This window comes from Chiloscyllium plagiosum, chromosome 40, assembly GCF_004010195.1.
Source record: "Chiloscyllium plagiosum isolate BGI_BamShark_2017 chromosome 40, ASM401019v2, whole genome shotgun sequence".
NCBI lineage: Eukaryota > Metazoa > Chordata > Chondrichthyes > Orectolobiformes > Hemiscylliidae > Chiloscyllium > Chiloscyllium plagiosum.
Window position 1 is genome coordinate 8,185,451 of NC_057749.1, and position 26,180 is coordinate 8,211,630.

The following is a 26,180-nucleotide window of genomic DNA, read 5'->3' on the forward strand; positions in this document are numbered from 1 at the left end:
TATAAAAGAGACCTAACGGGCAACCTTTTCATGCAGAGGGTGGTACGTATATGGAATGAGCTGCCAGAGGATGTGATAGAGGCTGGTACAATTGCAACATTTAAGAGGCATTTGGATGTGTATATGAATAGGAAGGGTTTGGAGGGATATGGGCCGGGTGCTGGCAGGCAGGACTGGATTGGTTGGGATATCTGGTCGGCATGGACGTGTTGGACCGAAGGGTCTGTTTCCATGCTGTACATCTCTATGACTCTATGACTCTATAAGGTCAGCCCACAGCCTCCAATACTTCAGGGATCATAGAATCATAGAATTCCTGCAGCACAGAAAGAGGCCCTTAGGCCCATCAAGTCTGCAACAACCCTCCAAACAGCATCACACCCAGATCCAACCCTCTACGCTATCCCTGTAACCCCGCATTTCACATGGTTAATCCACTGAGTCTGCATGTCCTTGGACACTATGGACAATTTAATGTGGCTTATCCACTGAACTTGCACATCTTTGGTCAGAATGGGAAAATTAGAGAAGAAAGCAAAGCTCAGTTTGGAGATGGAGGAAGGGAAAATGAATTGCTTTTAAATAACAAAAAAAGCAGAAAGGAATGCATGTGGTTTCAGTTTAAGATAACCATCAATGTATCGGTAGACAAGGCAAATCAGGTTAATCTGTTCACTCGACTATTGGAAAATACCGTTTTCAGCACATTAACTCCAGCAGTTCCATGGGGTAATTGGAAGGTAAGAAAACCCACATTAAACACTGAGTTGAATAAATAATGTCAAAGCAGTCTTTTATTCAATAGTCAGCACCTTGTGCAAGGAGTATTCACAACAAAGATAAATGGTACAATATCAGTTTTCTGCTTTAACATATTTAATAATTGCCACAGAGAGCTCAGTGTTTACTGATGTGCTAAAGTCAGAAAAAAAAACAAAACCATCATTTATACCCAACTCAGATCCTTAAATACTGCACATGGATCACAGAGGACTTGACACACAGTGGAAACTGGCTACTAATTTTAGCCACATTTTGTGTAAGAGTTTTTGCAGCATGATTTTTAAGAACTCTTCATCATTTGTACTGTCGCTCGATACTTGACAAGCACTCTCTGTCTTTCAGTCCCAAATCAATGCAGGATATGGCAGCTTTTGCTGTGAAATGCCATGTAACACTGGATACGGCACCGCAAAAGGACTCCAGGCACTTGGTGCTGGGGGAGAATGAAAGAGACAATACTTAATTTTTAATCTTGGCCATATTAAGGCCATTTTACAAAGCTAAACAAGGAAGGGCATTGACTTTGTTGAATTGAGGAGCTGCTTTGGACAGAGTGCAGAAATCCTCACACAGACTTATACCAGTGTCTGAGCCTGCAGAGCAAATTACTATTGAACTAGTATTGATTTCAGACCTCACTGAACTTAGATGGAAGGTGACAAGCTGGCTTAGGTTGAGAAAAAAATGTACAACAGGCTTGGACAGAGATGAAAAAATTTCTCTGAGATATATGAACGCATTATGAGTTTATCACTACTGTGGAGATGAAAGACATTATCACCACAAGGATAAGTCTGCAATTAAAGAAATGGTATCCTTTTTTTGCCGACTTGTGGTATAATATGTCAAGTCTATTGCTAATAAAGTTACAATATATTACTGGGGATCATCACAATGTTTTCAGTGATTCTGCAGAATGGTGTTTTAACATCGTTCCACTAATATTTGTGGGAAATTATTAAGATGACGGATAACAGCACCGGAAAATGTTCTCAAAGATCCATCCCACCCTGGCAATATTTTCCTACAACCTCTACCTTCAGGGAGAAGGTACAGAAGCCTGAACACACACACACCAGCCAGTTTCGAAACAGTTTCTACCCTACTGTTGTTAGAATACTGAATGGACTCACAAACTCTAAACATTCACCCGTACGTGCATTTTTGTTTTTGCTGCGTTCACCTATTATTTACTTATCCATGTTACATAACTCTGTGATCTGCCTGTATTGCTCGCAAGACAAAGCTTTTCACTGTGCCTCGGTACATGTGACAATAAATTCAACTCAATTCAATTCATTTTTTTTCCTCTTGCCCCCATATCATTTCCAGGCAGAGCTTTGAAGCATAGACTTGAATGCAGCTTAGCCTAACAGTTGGTTCATCTTGTTCGAAGCCCTTACAGCAACATCTAAACAATCAGCTTCAACGGAATCCAAAAACCATCATTCCTACCCTATTCTTGTTGCCTCTGAGGTAGAGTTGTTCCTTGTGGCTCATTCCCAGAACCTCAGAGCTCACCTTCTTCCTGTACATTCCAGCTTCTTTTTTGTAACCCAAGCTTAGTATCACTGAAACAGCACTTGAATTAGTTTTGTTGTCACATGTACTCAAGTGAGGACAGTGAAAAGTTTACAAGTCGCCACATTGCCCGCCATCTTAGGTACAAAGGTACCTAGGTACAGATTCTTAAGAAGAAATTCTTCGGGGATAAAAGAATTAGAAAAATAAAGAAATAAGAAGTCCAGTAGTAAAGATCATAGGATCGGTAATAATAATGCAGGATAACAATCTTTCCAAACCAGTCCACGGCGGCACCTAGCCTCGAGTAACCGAAAGAGAGACCACCACTGCCTCACCGCTGTCTGTGCTCGACCCAACAATGTGGGAGTCGCCACGCTATAGGCGTCATCTCTTTGCCACTGGGCCCACCTCACTGATGCCACTGAACCCACTCTTACCCCGCAGCCCGGAGTCCCTGGCACAGTTGCTGCTGCCACATCACCAATTACCAGAAGTCCCTGCTCCGGGCCTATAGTGAGTGTAAGCAGGAGTCCCTGCTCCGGGCCTATAGTGAGTGGAAGCAGGAGTCCCTGCTCCGGGCCTATAGTGAGTGGAAGCAGGAGTCCCTGGATCATCTTGCAGATTCATCTCATCTTTTCCAACAAAGTGAGTGTCCTGACCGTGATACTTATCTATTACGGGTTTGGCTATTCTGTCCTGACTGCAACCATTTTTTACCGATGAGCTTCTGATCTGAATTAATTAATGTATGAATCATAAGTTTGACCACTGCAGTTTCAGCATTTTACACTTAACGACTATAATCTTAATCATTATAGGCTTACTTATTAAAATCCTTTCCATTGGAGGCTTGACCACTATAACCTTGACCATTTAGGGTGTAGGTTTGCTTGCTGAGCTGTAGGTTTGATATCCAGACGTTTCATTACCTGGCTAGGTAACATCATCAGTGGTGACTGCCAAGTGAAGCAAAGCTGTTGTCTCCTGCTTTCTATTTATACGTTTGTCCTGGATGGGGTTCCTGGAGTTTGTGGTGATGTCACTTCCTGTTCGTTTTCTGAGGGGTTGATAGATGGTATCTAGATCTATGTGTTTGTTTATGGCTTTGTGGTTGGAGTGTCAGGCCTCTAGGAATTCTCTCGCATGTCTTTGCTTAGCCTGTCCCAGGATAGATGTGTTGTCCCAGTCGATGTGTTGGTTTTTTTCATCCGGGTGTAGGGCTACGAGGGAGAGAGGGTCGTGTCTTTTTATGGCTAGCTGGTGTTCGTGTATTCTGGTGGCTAACTTTCTGCCTGTTTGTCCCACGTAGTGTTTGTGGCAGTCCTTGCATGGAATTTTGTAGATGACGTTGGTTTTGTCCATGGGTTGTACTGGGTCTTTTAAGTTTGTTAGTTTTGTTTGAGAGTGTTGGTGGGTTTGTGTGCTACTAGGACTCCGAGGGCACTCCAACCACAACGCCATAAACAAATACATAGATCTAGATACCATCTATCAACCCCTCAGAAAGCAAACAGGAAATGACATCACCACAAACCCCAGGAACCACATCCAGGACAAACATATAAATAGAAAGCAGGAGACAACAGCTTCACTTCACTTGGAGATCACCACTGATGATGTTACCTAGCCCGATAATGAAACGTCTGGATATCAAACCGACAGCTCAGCGAGCAAACCTCCACTCTAAACCTCAACCTGAGCTGCAAACCTTCATAAACGTTGCAACAACCTTGACCATTTCAGGACTGACCAATATAATCTTGACCATTAGAGAATTAACTATTTAAATCTTAACAATGTGAGGCACGACCTCTATAATGTCAACCATTACAAGTTTCACCAATAAAATAGAACAAAGAACAAAAGAACAAAGAAAAGTTACAGCCCAGGAACAGGCCCTTTGACCCACTAATCCTCAGCCAATCCAAATCCACTGTCTAAACCTGTGGCCCAATTCCTAAGCATCTGTATCCTGCTGCTCACCACCTACTCATGCATCTGTCCAGATACACCTTAAATGAATCTACCATGCCTGCCTCTACTACCTCTGCTGGCAACGCGTTCCAGGCACCTACTACTCTCTGTGTAAAGTACTTGCCACGTGTGTCCCCCTTAAACTTTTCACCTCTCATCTTGAAAGTGTGACCTCTCGTTATTGAATCCTTCACCCTGGGAAAAAGCTTATTCTATTTACCCCGTCTATGTCCTTCATGATTTTGTAGACCTCAATCGGGCCCCCCCTCAATCTCCTTTTTTTTAATGAAAATAATCCTAACCTACTCAACTACTCTTCACAGTTAGCACCTTCCATACCAGGCAACATCCTCATAAACCTTCTCTGCACTTGACAATTAGTGATTTGGTCATTATAATGCTGACCATTAGAGAATTGACTATTATAATTTTGACCACTATAGACTTAGCCATTGAGTTCTTCAACACATGACGCTTGATCATTATAACCTTGACCATTACAAGATTGTTTCTAAAAGAATTGGCCATTAAATTCTTACCTATTATAACCTTAAAAATTACAAGTTTAGTTTATACAGTCTTGAACATCATATTCTTGACCATTATAATTTTGGCACAACACCTAATTTAAGATAGCTCAGAATAGTTTAATTTAAGGCTGGACCAAAAGTTGTTTTAATAGTCATTGGATCATCTGCAATCTTGGGTGACATTACTAGCTCATCAGCTTACATTTAACTTTTAGCGCGTTTCGATGAGTAGGAACTTTCATCTTCTTTTGTTGGCTTTTAAGATGTTGAGAAAAGGATTAATGGTAGGATAGACACCATTAGTTATAGGTCACTGCTCTCCTGTAAAAGGTTCATGCTCTCTTTCTTCCACTTTTACAGCAAATCACGGATGGCTGACTGTCCCAAAAAGGATGTCAAAGACGAGAGAAATGGAATGGTTAAGAGCATGAAGTCTCCATTTCAGATTGAGGAAACATTAAAAATTAAACCCTACATCCTGGATTAAATGTTGTATATATTCAGGGATTGTATTAGTTTTGAAGTAACTGTTCACCACTGTTTGGAATGATGAAGGTGACAAAATTTGGAACAAGTTTGCAAAACGCAGTACTAAATCTCACCACCTTGTTTGACAAACATCATCCACAAATCTCACTCTGTGCTTTTGATAATACAAGTAGGTTCTATTACCAAGTGGTTGTGACCTTGATCTGTATTTTCCAATCTCCCATTGACCTCATTTCTAGATGGGGAGGGATGGGTTAGACTTGTCTTGATGAGAATGGTATTAATTTAGGTGATCGCAGGTACATACAGGAAACCCATGGGAGGACCTGGATTGGCAGAGTTAGATTCTTTTAGTACCATAGAGATCCAGTAAATATAAATGGTGTGCCAAGATTAAGTTTAACAAGGTGGTGCAATGGGAAGTTTGGTAGCTCTTGCAGTGCAAGAAAGCCTAGGAAAAAGTCCCACCGGATCCTGAGGTGTGTCAACTGAACATGTTTATTGAAAATTATATTACAATGGTCAAGATCATAATGGCTATGCCTGTAATGGTCAAACTAATAATAAATGAGTCTGTAATGGTATGTCATTCACTCATTCGATATGAGCATCACTGGCTGGGCAAGCATGTTTTGCCCATCCCTAGTTGCCCTTGAGAAGCTGGCAGTGAGCTGCCTTCTTGAATTGCTGCAGTCCACCTGCTGTGGGCTGACCTACAATGCCCTTAGGGAGGGCATTCCAGGATTGTGACCCAGTGACAGTGAAGGAACTGCATTATATTTCCAAGTCAGGATGTTCAGTGGCTTGGAGGAAGGGGTGGTGTTTCCATGTCCCTGTTACATTTGTCCTTCTAGTTGGAAGTGGTCATGGGTTTGCACGGTGCTGTCTAAGGAACTTTGGAGATTTTCTGCTGTGTGCCTTGTAGATGGTGCATGCTGCTGTTACTGAGTGTTGGTGGTGGCAGGAGTGGATGTTTGTGGTTGTGGTGCCAATCAAGCGAGCTGCTTTGTCCTGAATGGTGTTAAGCTTCTTGAGTGTTGGAGCTGCACTCATCCAGGAAACTGGGGAGTCTTCCAACACACTCCTGACTTGTGTCTTGTAGATGGTCAACAGGATTTGGGGAGTCAAGAGGTGAGTTACTCACTGGAGTATTCTTAGCTTCTGACCTGCTGTTGTAGCCACTGGATCTATAATGGCTGGTCCTAGTTTTCCTTCTGGTCAGTTTAACCCCCAGGATGTTAATACTGAGGATTCAGAAATGGAAGTCCATTGAATATGTCAGGGGATGGTGGTTATATTATATTTTATTGGAAATGACAATATCCTGGGCAGTGTGAATATTTCTGGTCAAGTGTGTGTGGGTGATATTTTCCATAAGACATTAAAAGTCAGAACTGTATGATTTAATCTAAAATTATCCACAATGTCTTTTAAAAGCTGATTATGATAGTTATTAACCAATCCAAGTTTCCAAGCAGCTCACCAAAGTTCCTTCTACAACACACTGTAAACCTGTGACCTCTACCACCCATTAGGACATGGGCAGCAGAAACATAGGAACAGCATCACCACCAAGTCTCACACTATCCTGAGTTGGAATTACATCATCATTCCTGCAGGATCACTGAGTCCAAAATCCTGGAAGCCCCTTCTGAACTGCTTTGTGAGTGAACCAACCTCAAATGGATGCAGGGGCAGAAACAAGCAGGTCATCATCACTTTCTCTAAGGCAACTCCAGATGGGTAACAAACGTTGGCCAATGTAATGAACCCGAAATTAAATGAATGAGTAAAAAATTAATGATTGTGCAAGTAATGTGGAGGTAGTGGTGCTGTCACTGGACTAGGGGTTCAGACCCCAGGTCCTAAACCTCTATGGACATGAGTTCAAATCTTATGATGGCAAATGGTGACATTTGAATTCAACTAAAATATGGAATTAAAAACTAGTCTAATGATGACTGTTGATGCAGTGAAGTCGCATTTTGATCATTCGTATTATCTTTAGGGAAGTAAGTGTGTTATCTGGGCTATATGTGACTTCAGGCAATGTGATTGACTCTTAATTTCCCTTTGAGGATGGTCAATCATTATTGGCCCAGCCAACAACTCCCCATATTTTATTGTAAATACCATTAATTAATTTGGAATTATCCTAAATCTACGGATGAAAATATTTGTGCAGTCACAATGTTTCTCTGTTGAAATGTCATTCTGCATTGTGTCAAATATCAGGATTTTGCCACATTGGTTAGGCTAAACTCTGTATATAATTCAGTGATTATTTTAGGCACAATCCTTACTTCTGAGTAGATCCAGCGAAAACAGTCAGTGCAGAGAAAAAAATAATTACTTTCTCTGAATAGGTGACCTAATGAGTCTAGCAAATAAATATCCCTGAAGGGTAAAGGAAATCAGTACTGAAACAGTCTTCAAAGATTCCTTGTCACTAATTATGGCTCATGACTAAGCATGAAACTGTCTAATTATTGTATGCTGTAATTCTCACATCTGTCTCAGCAGTTAGAGAGGCAAATTTCACCTGTTAGTTTGCTTTACAAATAATCAGTTGCAAAGCTTCACCCATTCCAGACAGAGTGTCCCAAAACCAGAGTTTGGTTCCTTCTGGCATAGAAAATAAGAACAGAAGTAGGCCATTCAGCCCTTCGGGTCTGCTCTGCCATTCAATAACTTGACCTCCTCTCAGGAAATAAGGCAAGGCAGCTGACTGAGGTGTCAGTGGCGGGTGGAGGGGGGGTATCATTGGGGCCTGTTACCATAATTCTATCAACAAACATATTGACTTGGATCTCATTTACCACTGAGAAAAAGAAAGAGAAACGACATCACCACAGGAAATAACATCGCCAGCCCAAGGAAGCCTAAACACAGAAATAAAAAGTGGGCCATACCATCAGTGCTTGACCGAAGGCTCACTGATGATGTTACCTAGTATGGTGATGAAAGGTCTGAAAAACGAACCTTCCAGCTCAACAAGCAAATTTACATCCAGAACCATAATTCTATTAATTTTTAAATAGTGATTGAAAAGGACAGATCATATCTAAAAGGTTTAAGTTCTAAATTGGAGGAAGGCCAATTTTGATGGCATTAGGCAAGAACTTTCTAAAGTTAGTTCGAGACGATGTTTGCAGGTGAAGGGATGGCTGGAAAATGGGAAGTCTTCAAAAATGAGATGATGAGAGTGGAGTGACAGTATGTTCCTGGGAAGGTGAACAAAAGGCTGGCAGGTATAGGGAATGCTGGATAATGAGAAAAATTGAAGTTTTGGTCAAGAAAAAGAAGGAAGCATATGTCAGGTATGGGCAACAGAGATTGAGTGAATTCCTAGAAGAATATAAAGGCAGTAGGATTATACTAAAGAGGGATATCAGGAGACAAAGGGGGACATGAAATAGTTTTGGCAAATAGGGTTAAGGAAAATCCAAAGGGACTCTGCGAATACATTAAGTACAAAAGGATAACTCAGGACAGAACAGAGCCACTTAAAGATCAGGAAGCTTGCCTACATGCAGAATGCAGGAGATGGGTGAAATACTAAGTGAGCATTTTGCATTAGTGTTCTGTGGAGAAGGATATGGAAAAGACAGAACATGGGGAAATAGATAGTGAAGTCTTCAACAATGTCCATATTACACAGGAGGAGGTATTGGACATCTTAAAATGCATAAAGGTGGATAAATCCCCTCAACATGACCGGGTGTACCCCAGAACTCTGTGGGAAGTGAGGGAAGAGATTACTGGCTCCTTGCTGAGATATTTGTATCATTGATACCTGTAGGTAAGATACTGGAAGGCTGGAAGTTGGCTAATGTGCCACTATTTAAGAAATATGGCAAGGAAAAGCCAGGGAACGGCAGACCAGTGAGCCTGACATCTGTAATGGGCAAGTTGTTGGAGGGAATCCTGATGGACAGGATTTACATGCATTTGGAAAAGCAAGGACAGTTTCAGGATAGTCAACATGGCTTTGTGTGTGGAAATACTCTCTCACTAACTTGACTTAGTTTTTTGAAGACGTAGTTAAGAGCATTGATGAGGGCAGCGTGGTGGATGTGATCTATGTGGCCTTCAGTAAGGCATTTGATAAGGCTCATTATGATAGACTGGTTAACAAGATTTGATCACACGTAATACAGGGCGAATTGCTTTTTGGTTACAGAACTGTCTCAAAGGTGGAAAAAAGGAGAGTGAGGTGGAGAGTTGCTTTTCAGACTAGAGGCCTATGACCAGTTGTGGGCCACAAGGATTGGTACTAGGTCCACTGCTTTTTGTCATTTATATAAAGATTTGGATGTGAAAATAGGAGGTATAGTTAGTAAGTTTGTAGATGACACAAAATTGGAGGTGTGGTGGACAGCGAACAAGGTTATTTCAGAGTACAATGGGATCTTAATCAAATGGGCCAATGGGCCGAAGAGTGGCAGATGGAATTTAATTTAGACAAATGTGAGGTGCTACATTTTGGAAAACAAATCAGAGCAGGACTTACATACTTAATGGTAAGATCCTGGAAAGAGTTCCTGAACAAAGAGACCTTGGAGTGCAGGTCCATAGTTCTTTGAAAGTAGAGTCTCAGGTAGATAGAATAATGAAGAAGTCATTTGATCTGCTTGCCCCTATTGGTCAATACATTGAGTACAGGAGCTACAATGTCATTTTGCAGCTGTACAGGACATTGGTTTAACCATTTTTAGATTCTTGCATGAAATTCTGGTCTTCCTCCTATAGGGAGGATATTGTCAAACTTCAAAGGGTTCAGAAAAGATTTACAAAGATGGAAAGTCTGAGCTATAGGGAGAGGCTGAAAAGGCTAGGGCTATTTTCTCTGGAGCGTCAGAGGGTGAGGAATGACCTTATACAGGTCTATAAAATCTTGAGGGGCATGGATAGGATAAAGGTCTTTTCCTGGGATGGGGGAGTTCAAAACTAGAAGCATAGGTTTAAGGTGAGAGAGAAAAGATACAAAAGGGACCTAAGGGGAATTATTTTCATGCAGAGAGTGGCGGGTGTATGGAATGAGCTGCCAGAAGAAGCAGTGGAGACTGGTACAACATTTAAAATACATTGGATGGGTAGATGAATAGGAAGGGTTTAGAAGCATATGGGCCAAGTGCTGGCAAATAAGACTAGATTTATACAGGGTATTTGGTCACCATGGACGAGTTGGACCAAAGGGTCTGTTTCCATGCTATCCATCTCTATGACTCTAATTAACTTCTGAACCATAGAAATGTACTTGTCTCTTAAATGCCCTCTATGCTTGTACCAATTAAGGATGGACAATAAATGTTGGTCTTGCTGGCATTCACTGAAAGAATTTTGAAAAATACAGTTGAAAATTATGCTTTGATGTAGCTGTGCAAGTTTATGCTATGCAGTCCTACCGATTTTGTGGTCTTAGCATTTGGCAAGATGTACAGTCTACCCTCTCAGAGTTGAAGGAATGATTCCTGAATGCTTTGTTCCAACCTACACTTCATCAGTTTTATCAGGCTTCAGTCATATCATAAGATGCTGAAAATGAGTCAGTCTGATCCATCATCTGTTGATGTATGAAAAGGGAGAGAGGATTCATATAGGTCTAAATCAACCACTTGAATCAGCCCTAAACATTCTTTTGCTATCAAAGATCTTATGAAAATTGCAGTTCTGACACATAAGACTCACTTCCCGATGTTCTGAACCTTGACTACATTTTTCAATTTGCATTGTACAGTTTCAAGTCAACATTTGTTGCATAACTTTACAATGCTAACTTAAATTGCAGGCAGTACAAACAAACTTAGCTTGTTTTGAACACTACTTGGGTTTTGAGTGAACTACCATCTGATGGGGTCAAATCTTCAAATTTAGATTCTGTTGTCTCCCAACTTTCTGTCGGGTATCAGTGTGCTATGGATCTCTCTAGGCATCTGAGTGGAAGTAGCAGCATTCACTAAGGTTAAGATCTTAAGATATAGGAGCAGAATTAGGCCATTAGGCCATCGAGTCTGCTCCACCATTCGATCATGGTTGATATGTTTCTCAACCCTATTCTATCATCCACAGATTCACCACCCTCCGGCTGAAGAAATTCTTCCTCTTTTTAGTCCTAAAGGGCTGTCCTTTCACTCTGAGGCTCTGCCCTTGGGTCCTCGCCTCTCCTACTAGTGGAAATATCTTCTCCATGTTCTATTTATCCAGACTTCTCAGTATTCTGTAATTACGGTCTAGAGGTATAAATAGTAACGATAGCACTCCAACTTATTTTTGATCACGTGGTTGACCAGGAATCTCTCCTCCTCTTGCTGACTGTTTCTGCGTGTGTTGAAAGGATTGACAGGCTGATGCCTAATCTGTTTGGCCGCAATATGCATATATTTTCCGAGGCCATCCATTCCTGGGGTAGCATTGCAATTTCAGGTCTCCCCCACATTAAAGCTGACTAGTATCCATGGACAATTTACTGGGATTATAAAAGTAGGGAAGGAGGAGGGGTCTTGTGGTTTAATGATAGTGTCCTTACCTCCGTTCAAGTCTTATCTGCATCAGGGCTGTGCCGTAACTCGTGTGAACATTGTTTGATCACAAATAATGATTGCTACTTCCACTCTTTTAAGAATGTGCTACTGTACCCATGATATTTAAAAGGGCTCTTGTGGTCCAGTGGTCATGACCCTAACTCTGAGCCAGGTTCAAAGCCCACCTGGTCTAGAGGCGTGTCATAACGTCTCTGGAGAGGGCGATTCTTTAAGAAAAATGAGTCAGTCAGTTACTCAGGGAGAACCATCACAGGCACAACCAGAGCAACGGGTTCCAGCATGTGCAGTCTTTCCATTTGCCTTAAGATAGAGGAACAGGAGTGGGCGATTCAGCCCATCAAGTATGCTCTCCCATTCACTGAGATCATGACTGATCAGATTTGTTTCGAGAGCAAAGGAAGAATTTTTTTTTTGTAATTTGCCTGATAGCCCAGAGAAGTCAGCTCCTTTGAATGCCTTGGGTAAGATGTTTAAGTCTCTACTGTCTTCCCTGGGAGTTCTGACAAAGAGATGTTGCCTTGGTTTGTTCCTGTCACATCGACGGAAGCCATCACTGCACCATCGGCTGGTTATAGTGTTTCTGACTGCGCCATTAGCATTACCAGAAGAATGCTTGCTTTCATTGGTCAGAGCATTGAGTATAGGAGTTGGGATGTCTTGTTGGAATTGTACAAGACTTTGGTGAGGCCACATTTGGAGTATTATGTGCAGTTTTGGTCACCAAAAGAAAGGATATTACTAAACTAGAAAGAGGGCAGAAAAGATTTACTAGGATGCTATCTGGTCTGGAGGTTTGAGTTATAAGGAGAGGCTGGATAGACTGGGACTTCTTTCCCAGGAGCAACAGAGACTGAGGGGCCACTTCAGCTAAGACTATAAAATCATGATAGGCATAAATAAGGCATTTAGCCAACAGCTTTTCCCCAGGGTAGGTGAGTCTAAAGCTAGACAGCATAGGTTTAAGGTGAAAAGGGAGAGATCCAGAAGAGTCCAAAGGAGCAATTCTTTCACACAGAGGGTGGCGAGTGTCTGGAATCGGCTGCCAGAGGTAGTGGTGGATATGAGTGCAATTTTGTCATTTAAGAAACATCTAGACAGGTACATGGATGGGATAGGCATGGAGGGAAAAGCACAACAGGTCAGGCAACATCCGAGGAGCAGGAAAATCGATGTTTCAGGCAAAAGCCCTTCATCAGCACTTCCTGATGAAGGGCTTTTGCCCGAAATGTTGATTTTCCTGCTCCACGGATGCTGCCTGACCTGCAGTGCTTTTCCAGCACCACTCTAATCTTGACTGTAATCTCCAGCATCTTCAGTCCTCACTTTCTCCATGGAGGGATATGAACCAAACGCAGGCAAGTGGGACTAGATTCATTGTGAAAACTGGATGGCATGGAGAAGTTGGGCTGAAGGGCCTATTTTCATGCTGTAAACTTCCATGACCTCTATTATGTAGGGAGAGAGAAAGAGAGTGAGAGAGAGATAAGTACCTAAGGTGATAGACAACCACAATTTAATCATTGCACACCAGAAGGGGGTCTATAAATATAGAAAGAACACAATTCTGTGAGGAATTATTCCTTGGAATTGTCATTTGAGTTTGTTGAAGAACCCTAGCCATCTGTGGTTAGGGTTTGCTAAGAAACCTGCATGGCAGATGGACAATTAGCCTGCTGTGCGCTGGTCCTTGTTCCAAAATTCCCATGGCCCTACATTTCCTTCCCTTTTTAGGCTTTCCATTGAAAGATCGAATGACCACCAAACCCCCACCCCGATGCCACTTTTGCCATTCTGTATGGGAAGATTTACCTCGTTCCTTTCAACTGATGTTCTAAGTGGTAAATTAGAATTGATAGGTTGTTATTACTGTCTCCTGAGCTGGAAGAAACAGACTCTCCTTATTCAGTTGAATCAGATTCTCTGAAATGTTCTGGGAAAGGTAAATGTTTTCCTTGTACACAAGTAACACCTTGTGTCTAATCTGCACTTTCTTGTACAACTCACAATATGACAGTTAAAGAAGTTTTTTGGGGAGTTATAATGATAGAGTCACAGAGTGATATAGTACGGAAACAGACCCTTCGCTCCAACTCGTCCATGCCAACCAAGTTTCCCAAACTAAGCGAATCCCATTTGCCCATGTTTGGCTATTATCCCTTTAAACCTTCCTATTCAAGCCCCTGACCAAATATCTTTTAAATATAGTAACTATACCTGCATCCACCATTTCCTCTGGTAGTTTATTTTACATATAAACCACCCTCTGTATGACAAATTTGCTCCTCAGGGCCCTTTTAACTCTCTCCTCTCCTCTTAAATTAATGCCCTCTAGTTTTGAACTCCACATCCTACGGAAAAGACCTTTGCTATTCCTTTTATCTATACTCCATATGATTTTATAAATCTCTCTAAGGTCACTTCCAATGCTCCAGTGAAAAACAGTCCCAGCCTATCTAGCCTCTTCTTATAATTCATTGAGCCTACGTTTTGTTTTAGAATCAATAAGATTTTCATGTTAGAGGGCTTCTACTTCAGTCTACATGCTCATCAAAGATTGAAATTCCATGTTTTCAAAGTATTTCAATCTTTTATATCTGGATTCTTTTGCTTTTCAAAGTTATAGTGGTTGAATTTTGCTGTTGGTGTCTGACAAGGCTTAGAAACCTTGATCCAATTTTCTATTAATTGATAAGAATTATAATGGGTGCTGCAGTTTGCAATTATCACAATGAGTTTTAGAACCAGAGCATGGAGCTTCTCTCTGCTGAAAGAGATAGTCTATAATGAAAATCTATGATGGGTTTATTCTTGATCTCTTAAAATAATGGCCCTGTTCAAAAGAAAACCTTTCGAAGTTTATAACACGCATGGGTAGCAATGATAATATGCACCAAATTATATCCATTACTGCTAACAGATTCTAAAAACAGGACAAAAGAATATAAAAGGAAATTAGTGAAAGTAATTTCAGAACAGATATCTGGAGGATTTTATTTACTCAATGAGTGAATGTATATATTTGCAATAGTGGAAATATTTGGAATTGTTTCTTTAAACCTTTCTGTCTCTCCATGGTCCTCTCTTTTAAAATGCTTCTTTTTTGGTCAACTGCACCAAAAGCTCCTGGCTCAGTTTCAAATTTGTGTTGATAATTGCTCGTGGCACCTTGTAATATGTTAAAGGTGTTGTATTAAGAAAGCTGTTGTTAATGGAAAAGTGGTGGTAAAGATTTCAATGGGTCTCGGATGTTTCTGATATGTTCTTGCAAAGAGCTGTGTGAAAATGTATCCAAATAATTCAAAGAGAGGGGACAATGTGGAACAGCCAATTCTAGAAGCTATAGATACAGAAAATGTTCAAGAGTTTTATGAGGAAAGAAGAGGAAAAAGAAGAGAAGACAGACTAGAGAGAAGAAAGGAGCAAGAGAAGAAAAAAGAAGAGAAGAGAGGAGAAAGGGAGAAGAGTTGAGAGGGAGAAGACAGAGAAGGAGAGAAAGAGAAAAAAGAGAAAGGAGACAGAGACCAGGAAAAGAAAAATAAGGAAGGAGGGAGGTAAAGGTTAATTTTCTACAACACGTTTGACAACCTTTGGACATCCCAAGATACATTATGACCAATAGAGTACATTTGAAGTGTAGTCACTGTTTAGCAAAGGAAACTTAACAGCCAATTTGTGCACAGCAAGCTCCCAAAAATAATTGTGCAATTTAGATGTTAATTGAGTGATAAAGGGCAGCCAGGACACTGAGGAGAACTCTCCTGTTCTCCTTTGAACAGCACTATCAAAACTAACATCTCCCTGAGATCAGTTCATGATCTCATCTGAAATAAAAACCACCTCTGACCAAAGTGCCAGTCTCAATTATGTGCTCAAATCTCCGGAATGCAGTTTAAGATCACAATCTAGGACACAAGAATGGATTGCTTTTTTATTCATTCATGGGATGGTATCTCTGGCTAGGCCAGCATTTATTGCCCATCCCTAATTGCCAGAAGGCAGTTAGGAATCGGCAATATTGCTATTGTAACTTGTAGGATTGGTATCCAATGGCTCACGGTGAGAGTGTGGAACATTAAGAGTTATGTTTAACAAAATTCACATCAAGCTTTGTTAGGTGAAAGCTCAAACTTTAGCAACTTGATTTGAGCAATAAGATGATTACACCAATGCCCTACATGTATCAAATAAACCTTCAGTTCCTAAAGAAAGCAACATCATCGAGCTGACTAGCACTGGGATAATATGCATTGTAGAATAATTGTTCACTTTCATCTTTGCTGGCTATACCATTAATTTGCAGGGAACCATGTTGATGCAGGTAACTATGGACATGAATGGGCTTAAAAGCATTAAACATAGTCCAAGAAAGAAAGAGTCACCAACCACTGATTTTTAGTGGTTGTTATTGGACAACTGGTTCAACTCAAAGCCTTTCAACCTTATTATTAATCAGTTTTCACATGTAGTAAGGTAGAATGGGAAAAAAAACAATCTTCGATTTGAATTCTATCCAACAGCCTGAAACGTCTATAAGTTTTAATTAAGAAGGACAGGTCTATAAGGAACAGTGGACAGATTTCAAGTGTAAACAGCATATTGGGGATCAATAGGCACAAGCCAATTCATTTACTACCACTTGAAAGGAACGGGTGATGCTTGTCAATAGTTCTTGAAAATTTTGGAACCAATTAACATTAACTGACAGCTGTCTAATTGACAGACTGAGTAAAAGCAAATGTGTGAAATGATAAAAGAACAAAGCTGCAAATAAGAGACTTGACAACTGCTGGGCAACTGTAATGATGCTGTTCCTTAAAGTCGCTTTCAGCTTGTGGCATTCAGCCAAATCAATGACTGAACTTGTTGGGCGAAGGCAAAAGACTCAGGGTTCCTTCTAATTGAAGGCAAGATGATGTGCGGATCTCGGTCTCTCGTTCTGAATGCTGAATGTCCTCGCTGCTGCTCGTACCTTCCGACTCTCGATCAGAGCTGCCTTCGCAAATCTTGCCTGGGAGAGAAAAACCCTCGAGGTTTAAATTAACTTCATTGCAACAGACATGTCAAGATGATTGCCAGTTGGCTCTGGCACGCAACTACAACCATGCTGTGAAGAGCAGCTTGATAATATGGAAGTGAAGGAGTTAGAATTATGTTACACGGAAACAAATAGAACATACAGAACAAAAATAAGCCATTCGGCCCAACAGATTCATGGTTGCATTTAAACTCCACGAACGCATCCTCCCACCTTGCTGTACCTAACTTACAAAAATGGACTTTGTCTTAATTTTTGGAATTTTGTTTTAACAATGCCTCCTGTTATTAATATAGGCATCATGATATGGCAATGTAAACACTTTCACTGCATTTTTTTAATCAGAAAAACAAATGACAAATTACTATTCTATTCTATTCTACCCTTTAGTGTGGCATGGTGGCTCAGTAGTTAGTGCTGTTATCTCAGACCACCAGGGAAACTGGGTTCGATTCTACCTTCATTTGACAATGCAGAATTCTCCCTGTGTCTGTGTGGGTTTCCTCCAGGTTCCAGTTTCTTCCCACTGTCCAAAGATGCTAAATTACCCATTGGGAGCAGCTTGGGATATGCTGACTTGGTGGATTAGCTATGGGATATGTGGGATTGTTGGGTGGGTCTGGCTGGGATGTTTTTTGGAAAGTCAGTGTGGATTTGATGGGCTGAATGGCCTGCTTTCACAGGGATTCTATGATTCTTTCTATTGTTTTACCCTCATAAATTCAACCAACTTGCCGCTAAAGCAATTTCTGCTATTTGTTTCAAGTTTGTTTACTGCAAAAATATCTTTATCCATAAATCTACCTTTATGTACATACACAAGGTGGCTGTTCAGTCCAATATGTCTGCAATGGCTCTGCAAATGCATTTGTGTTTTGAAAGGAGCTAATTTCTTGAGTTAAGAAAAGAGTGAATTGATTAGTCAAACAATTCCAAGAAGAAACAATCACACAACTTACATGCACGCAGATTAGAAATAAGAAGTGAGCCTAAAATAAGGGAAAAGATATACAGATCGGTCTCTGAGTCATTTGTGAAGAACAAATAGCAGAATATCGCAACTATTGTATCAGATGTTGCTGATAGCATTGATGCTGGCAGTTGAGTGGTTGACTTTGGAATCCTTACTTTCACTGGTTGATTGTAATTCGATGGTTTGGCTCCTTTTAATAACGGCTGACATGCAGCACTGAGAGAGAGAGAGAGAGTGAGAGACTATCTTTTTCTATTCTACCTGCAGAGCAGGGGTGTTTAATGGCTGTTCACAAGCTGTAACCTTCACACCATGTTAGCCCCTTTACTGGAATGATTGGCCTCCAGAGAAGAACCCATAGTTGCTTTCAGTTTTCAACCCCTGGTTTGTATATCTCTGGAAGAGTAAAACATAAACATGTCTGCAGGAGATGGTTTCCAAATGAAAAGGGGTCGGTAGGCAGCCCTTAGTTATCTCCAGCTTTTCAGCCTTTCTGTTTAAAGTTTCTTTGACTCTGTGCAGGCCTCCGGGCTCTGCTGAACAGATAATGAATTTACCTCCACAGTTATCTTTTAGCTCGAGAAGAAAAAAGAAACTCCTGAGGGAATTAAAAATTCAATATGTCCATAAATACTTTGGCATTCTGATCCATCGTCAAGACAACTGCCCCACTAACCACTGGCTGAATATCATTGGAAGAGGGATAATATGAGTTATTGGGCATTGATTGCCCCCTTCAGTGCCTGAATTTGGGACAGGGTTATAGGCCGCCCATCAGCTTTTCTATCTTGAGTTTGTTCACTGAAAAGGTAAGAAGGTAGCCTCCTGGCACCAACCCCCAACCCCACCCCCTCTACCAACCAATCAGCTGCTCGCTCACTTCCAAACCTGCCTCAGAGAGGACATTAACTTATGTGTGTCAACACTGTGAAAGAGCTACCACTAATCCCATCCACTGCATCGTTCCCCTTGCCCCACAAACATTTACACTGTAGGCATATATTCTTTTTACCTTTTTAAACAAAACCATTGACGTGAAATAAAAGGGAACAATCTTCCGGATGGTTCCGCTCCTCACCTGGGATGTTCTGTCGTCAATTCTGATAGTTTTGTTTTGGATTACTACATCGATTTTAATTAGTTTTAATTTGAATAAGTGAAAGATGCGTTTGGTGCAGAACAAGTGGGACAAGAATCTCACGCCAATGTTTGGCAGACACTCTTACAAAGCCATTTCAATTAGTGCTGTGAAGCAGCTGTATTTTAGATCTTTGATTCAAATCAATCTAAGCCCATTGAACTTAAATCTCTCAAAATCCCTCCATACTGTCTGACTAAATAAAGAACACGAAAGTTAAAATTGTATTGCTCTTCGAAATAACTTTCTCAGTTAGTACTCATGTCAGGCTGTTTGAAATCCATAATGCCAAAGTGTGTATTTAAGACATTTATAATTAGTTGGCGTGATTAAAAAGGACTTCAATCATTACTGAATTTGCACAGATGATGTTGTAAAGTGCAACATCTGGAAAATTTGAATTGGAAATCCTAATGTAAATGATGTCCTTCAGAACTGAGTCGCATGTATTTAATGAATATTATAAATTTGCAGGTGTAATCCAAACATGTGCAGGTTAGGTGAATTGGTCATGCTGAATTGACCACAGCACTCAGGGATGTGTAGGTTAGGTGCATTAGTCAGGGGTAAACGTAGAGTAAAAGGGAATGGATTTGGTGGGATACTCTCCGGAGGGTCGAAGTGGATTTGTTGGGCCGAAGGGCCTGTTTCCACACTGTAGGGATTCTAATTCTAGATCTGTCGCTTAGCTTGCATTGACGTGTTTGAGAGTGACTGGAAGATTCACTTGCAGTCAATGGAGAACATTCACTCCATCTCTGACATGATATGATATGTTATTAGGAGACCTTACTTTATAAATGGCCAACGTTGTGAGCCCAGTTTTGTTCTGCCCCTCATGATCTCCTGTAAATGTTTATTTTGTACCTTCAGCAGAGTATTTGTACTCGATGAGATGACACGTATGGTCTTGTTTACATTGGTGAGACCAAGTGCAGACTTGGTGACAACTTTGCAAAACACCTCCGTTCTGGCCATTAAGAATGACCTTGATCTCCCAGTTGCTTGCCACTTCAATAAACCACTTTGCTCTCATGCTAACCTTTGTCTCCAGGGCCTGCTACACCATTCCAATGAAGGGCAATGCAAGTTTGAAGGACAATATTTCATTTTTCACTTTGGTACTTCACAGGCTCAAGATTTCAGTATTGAATTCTGTAACTTCAAATATTGTATGTATCTGACGTCTCACCCACAATCCTTTCTTGTGTTTCTTTCTGACCTTGCATGCTTTCAGTACAGAGTTCAAAATCCCACCCTTCTGCACTTTAATGTACACTCATTTTACATCTTTTTCTCTTTGTCCACCATTAGCATCCCCTTCGTCTTTTGCACAGAGCCTTTGCCTGTGTCTAAAGTTCTTGCAAAAATGTTTTCCAACTCCTTCCCCTGCTGAAGAAGTCATAATGGATTTGAAATGTTAACTCTGTTTTGCTTTCCACAGATGCTGCCAGACCTGCTGAGTTTCTCCAGCATTCTCTGTTTGTTTGTTTGAGATGACACTTATGTTAGCTCCCCATAAAGTATGAAAGAGTCATGGACAAAATTGATCTGAAGGTTTTAATAGATCTTTACTATAACTTTGTATCTAGATATATTCCAATCACAGCCACGTACATGTCTGCGTTAAAGTGAAGTAATTTTTTTATTCATATGAGGTATGGATGTCACCAGCTAAGATAACATTTACTTGCCAATCCCTAATTGCCCAGAGAGCAGTTAAGAGTCAACCGCATTGCTGTGGGTCTGGAGTCACATGTAGGCCAAATCAGGTAAGGCCATTTCCTTCCCTAAAGAAATTTAGCATGGCCAATCCATCTAACTTGCACATTTTTGGACTGTGGGAAGAAATCAGAGCACCCAGAAGAAACCCACATAAACACAGGGAGAATTTGCAAACTCCACACAGACAGTCACTCAAGGGTGGAATCGAACTTGGGTTCCTGATGCTGTGAGGCAGCAGTGCTAATCACTGAGGCACTGTGCCACCACTTGTATGAAATATGTGTCATGCTACAAAAGGACTCAATAAAATGGATGCTGAGACCTTTACACTATCAGCTCCCACGCCAGCAGCATGTGGTGAGGCCATGATGAGCACTGTTTTTTATTATTGAATCATGGAATGTGGGTGTCGTTGGCTGGGCATTTATTACTCATCCCTAGTTGCTGTTGAGAAGGTGGTGTTGAACTGCCCTCTTGAACCGCTGCAGTCCATTTAGTGTAGGTTAGCCCACAGGGAGGAAGGTCCAAGGTTTTGACCCAGCAACGCTAAGGATGTATTTCCACGTTAAGAGGGTGAATAGCTTAGAGGGGAATGTGCAGGTGGTAATGGCCCCACATATCTGCTCCACTTGCCCTTCTAAATGGAAGTAGTCATGTATTTGACAGACACTGTCCAAGGATTTTTGGTGAATTTCTTCAGTGCATCTGATAGATAATACAAACTGCTGCTACGGAGTTCAGTGATAGAGAGAGTTGATTTTTGTGGATGTGCTACCAATCAAATCCTGGATGGCGTCAGTCACTCAATTCATAAGTGTGCCAGATACCTGTTTGACTGAGTCCCATAGTGGCCTGACCCTGCAACCACAATGTGACAAAATGAATGGTAAATGTTGACAGAAAATGATGAATAAATCGTGCAAACAAAAAGTAAGGCCTATGAGTGTATCCCATGCAATAGAGAGCCTTCAGTTATGGTGATTCAATTGGAGTGCCACAAAGAGGCTCAGAAAAGACAATAGTTTCTTTGAACAGATTCTTATCTGTACTGCAACTTTCAACTAGGAATTTGATTGAAGCTATGATTCAAATGCCTTCACCTTTGCTGGTATTTGTCAAAACCTAAAGTGCTTGTTTTCAACTAGGTATAAAAATTAGTAACACTGCAACCATATATTACAATCTCAAAGGTTCACATACTGTAAACCCTACAGCTATTTTTACAATTATATTTCTATTTTTCAGTTGGTGGGTCATCTCTTATTACCTGAAGAAGCATACTTGGAAGTTGTTAAAGGTTTCTGTGAATCTAATTACCTGAAACTAAAGCATCTTTTTTTAGAAACCACAACATTTGCGAGGAATTGACTTCTATAGAAACACAGCACAGTGATTTAAATGTGGAAATATTCAAGATCGTGTTGTTTGCAAATGATGCCCTTGTGATAAAAATGATTCATCACTTTCCGGTCCCCAATAAAAACAGGTTTGACAAACAAATAAAGGCAAAATGCTGCTGATGCTGTAAATCTGAGACAAACATAGAGAATGTTGGAGAAATGCAGCAGGTCTGGCAGCATTGACGGAGTAAAAAAAATCAGAGTTAAAAATCTGATAGAACTCTCTTTCAATAGTAAACTAATCATACCAGACACGAAATGTAAACTCTGTTTTTCTGTCTCCACAAATGCTGCCAGACCTGCTGGGCAATATTGATAAATATTGTCTTGTTAAAGGAATACCTGTTTTGCTATCCTGTGCCATATTCCATGGATAGGTTGTGACTTTTTTCACTGGAGCATAGGAGGTTGAGGGGTGACATTACAGAGGTTTATGAAATCATGAGGGGTGTAGCTAAGGTGATTGGCAGGTGCCTCTTCCCTTGGATGGGGGATTTAAAAACTGGGGGCATATTTTTAAGCTGAGAGGAGAAAGATTTTAAAAAGACATGAGGGGAATTTTTTTTTTACACAGAGAGTGGTTTGTGTGTGGAACAAACTTCCTGAGGAAGTGATGGATGCAAGTACAGTTGCAACATTTAAATACATTTGGATAAGTTAATAAATAGGAAATGTTTGGAGGAATATGGGCCAAACACAGGCTGGTGGGACTAGTTCAATTTGGGATTATGGTTGGCATGGACTGGTTGGAATGCAGGGTCTGTTTCCGTGCTGTATGATTTTGTGACTTTACACTTCATGGCGAACCCTTCTCAGGATCCAATCAGAAATCTATCTCTACCTTAAACAAACTCAAAGACTGAGCCTCCTTAGCTCTCTGAGGTGAAGAATTTCAAAGGCGCAAAACCCTCCGAGTAAAAAGAATTCTCCTCATCTCGCACTAAGTGGCTTCTCTCTTAGTTTTTAATTTTACCCCTTGCTTCCCCAAACAGAGGAAATATCTCACCCACATTTACTTTTAATTATTTTGTAAGTTACAATGAGATTTCCTTTCATTCCTCAAAACTGTAGAGAATACAGATTCAGTTTCCCCAAGCTGTCTTCATAGAATAGCTATTTATTGTGAATTGTATTTTTTACAAAAAAGTATCATGCAAGTCATAGAATTATAGAGATTTACAGCACCAAAACAGACCCTTCTATCCAACTCGTCCATGCCAACCAGATATCTCAACCTAATCTAGTCCCACCATATCCCTCCAAACCCTTCCTATTCATATACCCATCCAAGTGCCTTTTAAATGTTGCAATTGTACCAGCCTCCACCACCTCTTCTAGCAGCTCATTCCATACACGTACTACCCACTGGGTGAAAAAGTTGCCTCTTGGGTCTCTTTTATATCTTTTCCCTCTCACCCTAAACCTATGCCCTCAAGTTCTGGACTCCCCCACCTCAGGGTAAAGACTTTGCCTATTTATCCTATCCATGCCCCACATGATTTTATCAACCTCTTTGAGGTCATCCCTCAACCTTCGACGCTCCAGGGAAAACAGCCCCAGCGTATTCAACCTCTCCCTATAGCTCAAACCCTCCAACCCTGGCAACATCCATGCAAATCTTTTCTGAACCCTTTCAAGTTGTGCTTAAATCACCATGCCATGGGTACCTATGTTAATGACAGAAGGCATAGATAAGAAGAAATATAACACCAATCTTAGTTCTATTCACCACTCCTGAGTTGAGGAAAAGACAGTACCGATGCAAGGTCGCCAAGCCATCCAGTGGAATCTCGAGCTTCGAGAAACCAACCCTCATCACCAAAGCCTCTGCCAACCTGTCCAGTGGAATTCTGGGCCACGCCTCCGAAGATACCAAAGCATAACCACCAGCAAATGCGGCCTCCACTTCGTGGATATCGGTGTAGTACCAGATACCGGGCCCCTGTGCCCGCCCTTCTGCCAGCCGCCTCCCCACCATCATCCATCAGGGTCCTGCTCCAGGTTCACCAGCTGCTGCCACATTCCGGACCCTGACGAATCCACCTTCCTATAATACTCCACCAAAAAAAAATAGCAAAGAAGAAAAGGAAAAGAAGAGAAAAACAAAAGAAAATTTAAAATGTGGACAGAGTAGACGAGTCCATATGCTGTCTACTCCGCCACTGCCATCTTGTAGCATCAGACTGTTGTACTATCCTGGAACAATTCTGATGAGCTTCTGTGAAGAGGGGGGTCGCTGGATCCAAACCATCAACTTTGCTTTCTCTCCACAGATGCTGCCCAATCTGCTGAGTTTCTCCAGGAATTTCTGTTTATGTAAATGGTGAGCCTTTGTTCCATTCCCTCAATGGCAAAAATATTTTTCCAAAGTTAAGGAGGCTAAAACTGTAAACAGTATTTCAGGTGCAGTCTCGTCAAACTCTGATGCAATTGAAACAATTGAAACATAGCCCCCACTTCCCACACCACACCTCTCCAATCCCCATATCCACCATCTTTAGAACGAAAACTAAGACAAATTGTCACTTGAATTGGAATTTGTTGAACACCGAGCAACATCTTGTCTTTTGATGGATGGATTTCCACTTTTGAAAATATGGAGAATCCAGTCTTTAACGTTCAACACAAGCTTTGGGAAAAATAAACTTTGTCATTTGTTATTCACTCCTGAGAGGTTGGTGCTGCTGGCTAGACCAGCATTTATTGTCCATGCCTAATTGCCCTTGAAGAAGGTAGTGTTGAGCTGTCTTCTCGAACTGCTGCAGGTTGACCCACAATGTCATTCGGGAAGGAATTCCAGGATTTTAATCCAATGACAATGAAGCAATGATAACAATATATTTCTAAGTCAGGATGGTGAGCAGTGGTTTTGCAGTTTGTTGCTCATATCTGTATAAACCTGACTTGATTCCTAGTTGACTTGTTTCTAAGAATAGCTTAGTCAATAACATACCCTCTTTATGAGACGAGTCTAGATCTTCCTGAACGCAAGATGAATAAAAGTAACAAGAAATTTCACTGCTTCAGGTCCAGAAAAAGGCACAAGCAATCAAGCAAGGCTAGGATACTTAACGACCATCCAAGAAATGAAACCTTGGACGCTGCCATCTATCTGACATTCCTGAGTCCATCAGGAACATAGAAACACAGGAGAAGGAGGAGGCCATTCAGCTCCTTAATCCTTCTCCACCATTCTAGACCATGGCTGATCATCTCCCAAAATGTCATGCTCCTGCATTATCACTGTGTCACTTGATGTCATTCGTGACTAGAAATCTATCAATCACTGGGGAAGAGAACTCCAATGATTCAGCACCTACCAAGCAAAGAGGATTCTCCCCATCCCTATCCTAAATGGCCTGCCACTGATTCTGAGGCTGTGTCCCCTGTTGCTCAACTCCTTAACCAGGGAAGTCATCCTTTCTGCACCCGATCTGTCCATCCCTTTCAGAGTTTGCACCTTTCAATGAGATCACTTCTCATCCTTCTAAACTTCAAAAACAAAACAGATCCGGTCTCCTCAAACTCTCATTTTTGGACCATCCTACCACCCCAGGAATCAATCTCATGAACGACTGCTACATTCCTGTTGTGACATGTATATTTTTCCTGAGTCAAGGGGACCAGAACTGCACACAATACTCCATGTGTCATCTCACGGGTGTCCTCTACAATTGAAGCAAGGCTGCTATTATTGGCAGGCAATTGCCCTTAGTATTATCGCTAAAATATTAATCCAGAGACCTAGGTGTGTTCAGGGTTCAAATTCCACCATGGCAGATCATAAAATCCCTATCATGCAGAAAGAGTCCATTTGGCCCAATGATTCTGGGCCAACCCTCCGAAGAATATCTCACCCAGACTTAGACCCTATGCTATCACTGTGACCTCACAATTACCATGACTAACCCACCCAGCCTGCACATCCCTGAACAATATGGGGCAATTTAGTATGGCCAATCCACCTAACATACACATCGTTGGACTGTGGGAGGAAACTGGAGCACATGCAGACATGGGGAGAATGTGCAAACTCCACACAGACAGTCACTCTAGAGTGGAAT